The following is a 12,037-nucleotide window of genomic DNA, read 5'->3' on the forward strand; positions in this document are numbered from 1 at the left end:
AGTAGTATCATGTCTGACTCTGCAGTATAGCCCAAGCGTGAGGTACGCAGCAAATGCAGAGGTGAAGATCCCTAGTCATCTAAGGCAGACTTGGAAATACAAGCTCTGTATCTATCTAAAGGATTGTTGGGATTCCAGTATGAAGTAATGTGCAGATGAGAATGCATGTTAATCACGGAAAGTCCAGCAGGTTCCTAGTTCATGTCAAAAGATTATTAAATACAGAGGAGTTGAGAGTCTTTCACAAAGCTGTAGTAGGTTATTAAAGCTGGAGCATTTGGGAATTGCAGCCACCTGCTGCATTTGCCAAATGAGTGAAATCCAGGGCTCACTGAAGTCCATGCCAAAGCTCCCACTGACTTCAGCCAAGCCAGGACTGGCGTGCACACAGAGAAGGACCTGCACTACAATGTATTGCCAGCCCCCTTTTCACTGCATTTGCTATGAGCAAAGCTCAGCACCTATTGTGTCCTAGCTCTAACGTGGACCAAATGCGCAAGCTTTGCATTTGTTCCAGAGTTTCACAGTGTGGGCCCCTACAGTCACCCTGTGAAGTGAGCAGCATTCTCTGATCTGAATGATGGGATAGCAGCCACAGTTAGTTATTCCCAGAAGCATCCTGTTGTGGAAGGAGCAATGCAGCAGTATTTAGGTTTTCTTGTTCTCTGCAGTATTGCTTGCTGCTTCATTATGTGAACTACCTGGTATTTAGGTAGCAGGTGATGCGATTCACCTTTTAAAGAAAACTATAGTACATTTGCTCTGCAGCTGCTGATTTGCTCCTCTCACCAGCCTGTGACCTGTACACTGACCACACACTGCATCAGCACCATGATGACTGCAGGGTTCAGACCTGTGCCAGGACAAGAAACGTAAATCCTGCCAACACATCTCTACCACTCCCACAATAACTACAGCCCACAACAGAACCATCACCATTCCTGGATCTTACACCTGCACCTCCAGAAATGTTACATCTCATCCAATGCACCGAATGCCTTGATGAAAAATATGTAGGAGAAACCAAACAACGACTACGTACCAGAATGAATGTACACTGAAAATCTAACCAAGACAAAAATATCCCATTACCTATGGATGCCTACTTCTTGCAAGACGATCACTTTTCTCCAATCTCTTAGTTCTAATCCTCAAAGGGAATTTACAAAATACCTTTTGTAGACAAGCCTACGAACTTCACTTCATAAATCTACTGGATACAAAAAATCACGGACTAAATATAGACATTGGGTTTATGGCACATAGCAACCTGCCTGCTATCTGATAACCCCAGGTAACCTGCCTACAGCTGGCTGCTTAATTCCTTCATACATTTCCCTCCCTTTTCCCCTCACCCCCTCCTATCTTTACCCATTGTCTTCCAGACTTCCACTCATTTGTGTTTTCACAGACCTGCATGTTGTAAATTAGCTTCTTTTCTACCTTGAAGGGTACACAACACCAGCAGAGTCTCCCTGTGCCTGAAGAAGAGTGTTTGTCACAAAAGCTTGCAAAGACCATTTTTTTCCAGCTACTTAGTTAGTCTAATAAAAGATATCACATCTATCCAAAGAACCTTGCCTGCCTGTATCTGTTTTCAGGACTCATAATAGAGATTATATATATATTATTAGACCAATAAGATTTTTGAAAAAAAATATTTTTGAATTGCAAGCTTTTGGGCACAGACACCCTTGATCAGGCATTGGAGAAAAGATTGTAAAAGTTCTCCTGAATGAAATATGAACTTTCATTTCTACCCAGGAGAACTTTTACAAAGTTCATATTTCATCCAGGAGAACTTTTACAATCTTTTCTCCAGTGCCTGATCAAGGGTGTTTGTGCCCAAAAGCTTGCAATTAAAGGGTTGGGGGGGGGGGTTGTTTTGCAAAAATCTTGTTGTTCTAATAAAAGAGATCTCTACTACGAGTACTGACTTGCTTTTTCCTCTGGACCAATACAGCTACAACCTGGATACCTGGTCTGTTTTCTGTATTTGAGGCTGAATTGCTGAAATCAAGAACTGGACTAAATGGATTTGGAGCCAGATCACACTTCCAGTCCATCCTGCAGTTCAGGCTTCTGGAGGAGATTCCCACTTGCCATAGCATTTGAGCTCACAAGGCAACTCTGGATGCTTGAATACCTTTGGGTTGTGACAGGCAAGCTGATTTGGGTGGATGTGATATCTTGTATTAGACCAACTGTGTAGTTGGAAAAAAGTTGTTTGCAAGCTTTTGGGCACAAGCTTCTTTGGGTTGTGACTAAACATTTGAAAATGCTGCCCATTATGTATCTCATTTAAGGATTAGATTCACCCAGTGCAGCACGTGGCATGAGTACACATTCTCAGAAGCCTTCTAGTTCAGAACACAGGGTGCTAGGGTGGCATGGGTATTACTGCCAGCTCTGCTCTGCTGTTCTGGACAAATTGCTTTCCTGCTTTGTACCTCGGTTTTCCCATCAATTCAACAATAATCATGATCCTGGACAAAGGCTTGAGTTCCATAGCAAAGAGGTGTTTCTCCCATTTCTGGCTTTGAATTTCAGTGGATGGGCTCTACAGACAGCAAGGAACACTGGGTGTTTATACACATGCTCTGGGAGTGGGGGGGCCCTTTAATTGGAGCAGTCTGAGAGCCGCTCTAATTGAAGTGCACAGAGTGTCTCGTGTATTAACAACCTCGACCAGCTTTAGATGAAGCACCTCGGCCGTTATTCTGAAGTGTGGGGACACTGATACACGAGACGCGGAAAGCTGCTGGAGCACAGTGATTACCACACTCCAGCAGACTCGGTTAATTGAGTCTGCTCCAGCACGCTGTAATTACAACACGTCAGAACAGCTTGTGTATAGATGCCCACTAATTGTAGGCAAGCGGCAGGTATTGTGACTAGCCATGCCATAGCTTCCTGCTCTACTCGAGTTTCTAAATAAGGAAAAAGATGATGGGTATTCTCCAGTTATCCCTGGCACTCAACCAGGAAGCAAGAGCCTTCTAGCCCTCACCCCACAAGCTTGCCCCTGCTTTTCTCCAGCTTCCCAATACAGTGATGCATGGCAGACATTGCTCAGGCACTAGGATGCCTACCCTGTACACCCTTATGTGAGGCACTAAAATAGCTGGGGTCAAGCTTTTTAGCAGGTGTGACACAAATTACCACTCTCCCAAAGTGCCACTCCGATCCCCTTCCCAATCTGCTGATCAGCTTTTTGCTCTCTGACCTGTCGGTGGCTGTGTTCTCTGCTTCGTGCCCAGTCTGCCATGTGCCCCCCCACACAAGCTCCCCATGCCATTTATGGTACATATGCCACAAGTTGGCTACCCCTACACTGGGGCTGCTGTAGACACATCCCATGGTCCTTCATACTGTTGTATGCTGAGCTACTCCAGGAATCCTTTCCCAGTGAATTGTAGGAGAATGTCTGTCCTTTTTGGGGAAGACCTTGGAGGACTAGCAGCTCTTGCATGAGACTAGCTTGTGTCTGCCCTGCAGAGAGGTCACATAAGCAGCTGACAAGTACTATCAGCATTAGCCTGTAGCCCACGATGACCCAGCCAGCTCAATATGATCACCAAAAGGTTGGAGTAACATGTGAGTGTGTAAGAGGGACTCTAGTGATGGGCATCATGCAAGTTAAGACTTGTGTTACCTTTCCTACAAAGACATGCCCGCGAGCAGTTCAGCGTTCCAGGGACGAGGCCCACTCAATCCTTTTGCACACAACAGCCAATAACTTTCACCAACTCAACCACCTTTACACAAAAGGAGAGGAAGAGAAACCCAGCCCTTCTTACCGTGACACAGGACCAGGGCCAAGCAAGCCTGACTGACGCCTTCCCCTAAGCAAACAAGAGCTGAATAGCCACGGAAGTTGAGTGCACATGCACAATGGAGCCACCTCTCCCTGTTCCTCTCTCCACCCAGTTCTCCTTGGCCTTTTCCCCTCTTTTTATTTCTCTGCTTTCCAATACATCGGATGTTACCCAAACCCACTGATTGTTCTCCCTTTTGTCCTGGGGCAGACAGGCGGGCTCCCGAGACAATAGACGGGCCTCACCAATGACTGGAAAAGAGACGGAAGATTTACTGACATGAACTAACTGGCTGGAGGGATTTGCTTTTTCTTTGCTTTAGAAGCTGCTTCCATTGTCCTGCCCTTTCAGCAATAGCAGAGGAGGTACAGGTAGAGGCAGGAAGAGTCTCAACCCTGGAGTATTTGTGACAGCAGGGAGATCTGCCTCTTGAAAGCTAACTTGATTCAGGGCCACAATCTGAATCTTTGGACTACGGGCTTGTCACCCATCTTGACATTTCATATAGAAGGCTCTCTGCACTTCAGCAGCCTGTATTCACAGTCCAACATTTTCCAACTACATTTCATCTAATAGTAAGACTAAAACAAGCCTCATTAATCAGGATGATAATACATTCGGTTACATACAGGATGAGTAATTCAAAGTAATATATTTGCATTGATATTTCAAGAAGTCAGTAGTGAATTATTGTGCTGAAAAGGTCGGGGGGGAAGCCATGGGAAAATAAATATGTCTGTCTTTTAGGTCCTAATATCATTTTTTACACTTTATAAACCCTCCCCACTTGCTTTCTTGAGTAGGTGAAAACCTACCAAGTGAGGAACACTAGCTTCAGTTGTATCAGTTATAAAAACAAAGCACCACCGTTCCTGCCTTAGGCACAAAACCACTTCATGGGAGCCATGGATTATCATGTTGCAATGCAACTTCATGCTTTGTCTAGTCTACGTACTTGTCCCACTTTAGCTCGACTCAGTATGGTTATATCATACTGCACCTAATGTGCACTTGTTAATATTGGGATCAGAGTGTTTATATGACTATAGCCTATTCTTTATGGTATAAGCTATACCTGCAGCAGGGTAGGCCTGAACCAGTGTAACTGCATCCACACTGGGAGCTGAGCTGGTGTAATCATACTGACAAAAATCATATTTATAAGTGGTGTAGACATACCAGCAACCAGCCTGTATGAGAAGCAGGCCCTCCAGGTACAGTTCAGTAGCCATGTCTCTCTATGTAGCAATGGTGTGGTTGTAAAGGGGCCTTGCTGAGCTAGAAGCAAGGACTATATTAGGTCATATTTTAGAACAAGTTCATGTGTCTGTTTTTCTGTTTCCCCTTTCCTCTTCCTTGTGGAGGCAGAGTTCTGGGTGCCCAGTGCCAGCTCTGTAGATTTTAATTACCCATGGCCTGGCTGGATCCAGGTAGGTGAGGCATTGTTTAAAAGCTTGCACAGTAGTTTTTCACGTGCCGATATAGAGTCGCTATGGCTCGGTGGGTAACATTGTAGTGAGTCAAAAGATATGTGGGTTAAAGTTCCACATTATGCCATAAACTTCCATAATGCCCAGTGGTGTCAGGAGAATGGGAAAGGAATGCTGTCCTCTGGGAACGATGCTATGCCAAGGACGTGGAGTATCCAGAAGAAGGCTAACCCACTAGCCAGCAGGCCTGAAGTTCAAAGCAGCCTCCCTTGCTGCATATTCTGAAAATCTTTGAATACCCTCTTTGCAAACTTTGGTGACCCTCTCAGTGCCATGAGCTCCAACCCTGGGGTGCATATTGGCTAATGCATTTATCAGTGCAGTCACTACTCTTTCTGGAAGCATGTGTGGAGGGGTGTTAGGCAGATCAATAGTGATCACCCCAGGCAAAAGGAGAGTGAAAAGGGTCACAGATGTCTGTATTATGAAACATTTCCCAGTTTCCTTTTGAGTTGATTGTGCCTAGTAAGTCATCTGGATGTTCTCTGGTTTCTTGGAGTATGTCCACCAGTTTCTTGTCTATGATGATGTCTTCCTGTTTGCCTAGGTGAGTGCCAGTCTACCCAGCATCTGCCTATACAAGAGGAAGGCCTGTAACAGCAAGGTTGCCTGATTTTTAGGCAGAATAGGACGGGGGAGCCAGCCTGTTTAATAGGGGATCAGGGCTAAGAAATGGACTAGTCCATCCCTGTATCTAAGTAATCATAGGAACTCCCATACAAGATCAACCCAATAGTCCATCTCTGCCAATATCATATCTTCAAAAAAACCAGTCCCAGATATTTTCCAGGAAAATGCAACTGGGAAATTATGGAGTAAGTTGTCCATAGGGGAAGTTCTTCCCCAGCCCAGATACCTAGATTTGGCTCATATGGTGAAGCAGGAGGGCTTGCACTATTTTGGGACAGGTTGAATACTATAGAAAATCAAACTCGAGTTCCAAAAAGACATCTGCCAAGGCATTTCTAAATATAAATCATGTGAGTGCCAGATCCATCCTAGCTCGTTCTCCTTTCTAAGTGAATTACTACTTTCCATTCGTGCTTGAGTGCATTAAATGTATTTCAGTCCTGTCTGCAGAATTGTTCCTTCTTGTACTTACTTTGGTATGGAACATAGCGTCCTGAAGAAGACTAAGTTAAAAGGCGAGTCCCAGGCACTTTCTCCATTACTAAGCAGGTGTTAGGTTATGACATTATGTTTCTCCTCTCAGGGCAGCCACTCCGCAGATGTCTTGTTACTGAAGCAGTTTGTAAATGTAATTGAGACACATGCAGTGGCTTGGAAACTGCTCTTCCAGTACTTTGTGTCAAGTACTCTTTACAGGCAGTGCCATCCACCATTTCTGGTGCAACAGGCATCTCAGCTTCAGCTGTCCCTTCCTTGGGCCTCCATGTGTGGCCTAAAGTTTCTCCTGCTAACGGCAAGAACAATTTCTGTGTGATTGGCTTTCATCAGAGGAACTAGCTTTGGGGACTAAGAAATGTGCTATGAGCCAGGTCTGGAAGAAATGGCTAAGTAAGGCATTAAAGGAAGGGAGTCCTGGGGTCTTTGATACAATAGCTGGCCCTCTGTCCTGCAGTTGGCCTCCAGGGAACCCAGTCTGTCTGAGCATCTGCTTCCCCAGCACCGATTTCTCCTGCTCTTTGCTAGGAGAGGAAAGTTCTGAAAGACAAACTAGGGAGTTGAAGCTTTTGTGTTCCTTGTGTTATGCTTCGGTAGTATCACATAGCCATGTCTATGAATGTGTGTACTTGTGCCAGGGGTGGGGATGAGGGGTAAAATGGATGTGTCCAGTACAACCATCTCCCTTATAGCTGATAGCTTTTCCTCTTCCCACCTCTTCTTGAAATTCTGCATGAGCCGAGCCTGCTTTTTGTTTTAGAGCTACCATTTACTATCTTAGTGCTGGACATAGAAGATGGCCCAGAGGTCTGGGACCATCTTCTACCTCCAGCACTAAGGACCTGGAGACTGTGATTTCATTCTCTGTTCCATCACAGACTGTGTGAGACTGCAGACAAGTCACTCATCCCTTCTGTGTCCCTGTTTCCCCAGCTGTAAAACAAGGATATCTCTCCCCCAGCTTTCCAGGGGTACATGGGGTAAACACTAGAGCCAGCTGGAAACTTTTTTTTTTTCTCCAAAACCTGCCAGTTCATTGAAATCAAAACACTTCATGGAGGCAATTCAATTCTGACAAAATTGCAGTGGAGACCAGGCAGGTTCCTGTTAGAAAACAACCTGATTTTCCTGCCAGCTCACTCCAGGGCTTTCAGGGTCCCTGCTTCCAGGCAGCTTGCCATGGGGCCTGCTCCAGAGCCAAGCTTCCCGGCAGGGCTGAGAAGAAAGCAGTTATTTTTAACATGAAGAATTTCAAAGGTTCAGACTTTTGTTCCAAATCAGAATGAAACCAAATGCCAACGCGTCCTGGGAGACTGACTGTTTTCTACCCAACTCTAGAAAATATCTTAGAGATGGTGAGGGGCTCGGATATGACAGTAACAAAGACCACAGACCTACTTAAGAAGATGGGGTTTGTCTGTAGCCCCAGCGGCTGTGTATCCTGGCACCAGAGGGCCTGAGCACTCTTCCAAGGACTGAGGTTGAAGAGCAGGTGCTGGGAACAAGCCCAGAGCAGCCTCCCGGGAGAAATGCAAGCTCTGAGGTGGGCTGCACTTGTTCAGGCGCCCAATGCTAGGCCCCACCATCCTAGGATAGATAAGGCCAGAGATTGATAGTGTGCTGGTCCTTCAAATTTCAGTGTTGCTCTAGGAAAGGTCCCTCTGGAAAGGCATTGAGCAATTCATAGATTGTAAGGGGCTGGAAGGGACCTTGCAAAATCATCTGGTCCAGCCCCCTGCACTAGGCAGGAAAGACAACTGGGGTCAGGTGACCCCAGCAAGGTGACCGTCCAGTCTCCTCTTGAAGATTGCCAGGGTAGGCGATTGCACCACCTCTGGAGGGAGCTTATTCCACAGTCTGGACACACTGACTGTGAAGACGTGTTTCCTAATGTTGAGCCTGAAATGGTCTTCCAGGAGTTTGTGGCCATTACTCCTGGTTCTCTCCAAGGGCACCCTGGCGAACAGTTGTTCACCGAGCCCCTGATGTACACCTCGGATGTAGTGGTCAACTGCTACCAAGTCCCCTCTCAGCCTTCTCTTTTTCAGGCTGAAGAGTCCCAGGTCCCTCAGCTCTTCCTCGTATGGCTTGCCGTGCAAGTCTCTCATCATATGGGTGGCCCTTCTCTGGACTCTCTCAAGCTTTACCACGTCCTTGTTGAAGTGCGGTGCCCATGATGCTGCCCATTAACTCTGTCAAAACTCCAACCAAAACTCATATATTTGGGGAGACCCTTCTCTACCCCACAGAAGAGCAATGGCAGGGACTGTTTTCTGGAGGGATGCAGAAGGAAGCAGGATGTGCTCTGCTTCAAAAAACAGAGACTGTCCCAGTGCCGTGGAGAATGGCCAATGTTTCACATATGCCCGAGTGCTGCCAGGGCCTAGGTCTAGCTAAACAGCACCTAGCCAGCGCTACTAGAAGGACATGGGCACAGAGTAAACATAACTCCAAACTATGGCATTCAGAACTTAATCTGGATTTCAAACCACGCTCCCCCAAAATTCAGCCACATGTCTTCTCCATAACTAAGGTTTTATCCCCACCAGACATATGCAGCTATCAGGCTTTGAAGGCTAAGCGTAGCGTAGCTTAATACAGAATTTACCTTGTATCCATGGCATGAGCTTTCAGATTGTGAAGATTACTTAATTAAAAGGTGGACTGAAGTTGTAGCGCAGTGAAAAGAACAGGCAAGTCCCGACAGCAACAACTTATGTGTGTGTAGAAGTAAATTCTGGCATGAGAAGCAACACCTGATTCAGCACAGAGATGTGGTTATATTGTCCACAGTGACCAACTTGCACACGCCCATGGCAGAAATCTTTCAAACATTGCCATAACGCTGTGCTTTCAGCGTTATAGCATAGACTTCTGTCCAAATGAAAGCCATTCTTCAAGGTCTGCTTGCAACGGAGAAGGACAGTAGTATGTCAACCCTATACCTAGTCAGTCAATCATACATTTGCTGAATGAAATCTGTTTGTTGAACTTATTCCCAGTAGAAAGATGCACTGGACTGGAAACCTTGTTGATCCATCTTGTTTGTGGTAGTGCTAGGAAGAGCAGGTTCTGTTGTTGTTTTTTGTTGTATTTTTTTTATCAATCTGCTGGGGAGAATATTGCATTTGGAGGAAATGGTGTGTGGTGGGAAGTAGGGGCTGCTTTGGAGAGAACTCTGACAGCCCCTTTTTTTCTCCTTTCTCTGGATCCGTCCAGTTTTAGGCTTCTGTGCAATTGCTCAGGGTGGCCTCACAGTCCCAGAACTTCTGGTAGTTCAAAATCTTGTGCTCAGAGGCCATGGCAGCTACAGCTTTGTATGTGATACAGGCACATCTACACATGCGCATTTACTGCTCAGTAACCAAAATTACTCCACAGTACAGGTGCGTGTCTACACATGTACACCCATACTGCACAGTAAATATGGCAATTTATGCTGACTTGAGCATAGATTTGATACCTGCATCATGCAAGTATCAAATTTACGCCGATTAGTTACTGCACAGTAACGGATGTGTAGACACCTTTACTGCACAGTAACCTTGTGTGTGTGGACTGACTTCGGACTAACTTTAGTTCCAAGTCAGTCTACACAGCGTTAATGTGCTTTAAGGCCTGCATATGTAGATGTGGGCCTATTCCCGCTTACTGCGCAGTAATTTACTGTGCAGTAAATTTAAGCCGGCATAAATGCACATGTAGACATGCCCAGTGAACACAACAAAGGGGACTAGACAGAGGGATGTGGTCCCTCCAGGTTCCAGGGGAGGCAGTTCAGAGTTCATGATCCTGGAATAAATGCAGATCAGCTGGCAAAGGAAGGAGTTGCTAGAGAATCCCACTAAAGAGAGCATGCTTCCCTTCGCACACCACACAATTTGGGGGTAGGTGGTCCATGTATGACAACAGTCTGCTGCCTGGGGACTCAGCCTGGCCTGCTGGTTTGTGAAGAAATCCAAACAGCTGAGGGTGAGAGAGAAGGGATCAAAGCAATACAAAGCAGAGGGTGGAGATGGCAACTCTGAACTAACCAGAGGAAGAAGAGGAAATACAGCAAGTGATCAGTCATGCTGAGTGTCTCAGTCTGCGCTGAGGGCACTGAATATAGCTTGGGACTGTCTGCTTAACAAGCAATGGGGAAATGGCAGTGGCCACGGAGGTAGCAATGTCATCTCCTTTTAGCACAGATACCCAAGTCTGGGCTTCCTACCTTAGCAAAAGGTAGGAAGGACCATCATTTGGTCCTTCACAGCAGACGCTTGTCATACGCACAGCACAGGGGGTCAACACATTCCTGGAAAACACAGATCCAAAAGCACAGAGTGGAGTGATACATCGTCTAGCATAAATGCATACACTCCACATCTAACCTTGGCTTTCTGCAGAGGTAGGGCATGCATGAGTGCAATGCACATGTGCATGGTACACGTGCATGTAACTCATCTTTGTGCAGGACATGTACACAACACATGTGAGGTATGTGCATGGAATACATGCTTTGGGTGTATGACAACAGATGCTGTTTTTAGAAAAAGCAAAGCCCTTGTAATACCAGTAATTATATCTTTTTGGCTACAGTAACTCAACTTGTGCATGAAGTCTTTAAGAGCTGTGTCAGGCTGAGATTTGGCAGGAACGACCCAGGCAGGCAGTGCCCTGGCTTGAAAAATAGCCCCCAGAAGTATTCATTTGGGATGCATACTTTGGCCCCTGTTGTGCTTAGTTTGGAAAGACATTGCACTGCAATAAACGGTGGTTAAATGGCACTTTCTAAAAACAAAAAACAACCCCCCCCCCCACCCATTACCACCAAACATGAAGATGCCAGCATCACTAACAGCCAGCTTAATCCAGAAAAAGGGGTACCCTCCACACCCTGAATGAACTGTGGGCCTGATCCTAACCACCCTGACACTGGTGTAAATCAGGAATAGCTGCACCAGTCTGACAACACTACATTAGTTAGGAGGAGGAGAATTACATGTTTTTTCTGCAAACTTTCATGCATTTTCCTGATTGAAAAGCTAGATGACCAGTACTGCACAATGGATCAGTGCATGGTGTTGTACTACAGCGTTCCTCTTATTAGTACCAGCATGGCTTCTGCCTTATGAAGCATGCGCTCTGGTTCACGATCACGGCAGCCAATGCATCTCCTCTGCTACCCCAGTGCAGTGACTGCTCTGTTTTGGCCAGATTTTCAGAAGAGCTCAATGTGTTCGGTTCTGAGCACGTGAGAAAACCTAGTCCAAGGTGTGGGTGCTGAAGCTCTGAGCTCTATCTCTGAGCTCCTTCAAAAAGCTGCACCTTACCAGCTAAACAGCTTTTTTTTCAAGCACAACTGTGAATTATTTGCTTTCTTTCTTTGATCTTTGCTTCCAAGCCTGCATTGCCATGTGTGGGCCAGCCACAGTTGGCATGAAGACCCAGCTCTGACCCTCCACTCAGAAAGGGGCTGGACAATCTGGGTCTGGATCCAAAGTGTGGATGGGTTTGGATTCAAGGATCTGGTCTGGGGTCACCTCTAGTTGCAGTCTTTCTCCCTTTTTAGCTACTGGACGTCTGGTGCCAGGAGAATGAGGTGGATGTGAGGAATAGGGA

At 46.0% G+C, this 12,037-nt stretch overlaps 1 protein-coding gene across 1 annotated transcript in view; it reads left to right on the forward strand.

The window, feature by feature from the left end:
- The window catches only part of LGR6 (leucine rich repeat containing G protein-coupled receptor 6), a 199,834-nt gene that overhangs the window by 30,705 nt on the left and 157,092 nt on the right, over positions 1-12,037 (forward strand). The gene's annotated exons all lie outside the window — the stretch shown is intronic.

This window comes from Alligator sinensis, unplaced genomic scaffold (assembly GCF_000455745.1).
Source record: "Alligator sinensis unplaced genomic scaffold, ASM45574v1 scaffold766_1, whole genome shotgun sequence".
NCBI classification, from domain to species: domain Eukaryota; kingdom Metazoa; phylum Chordata; order Crocodylia; family Alligatoridae; genus Alligator; species Alligator sinensis.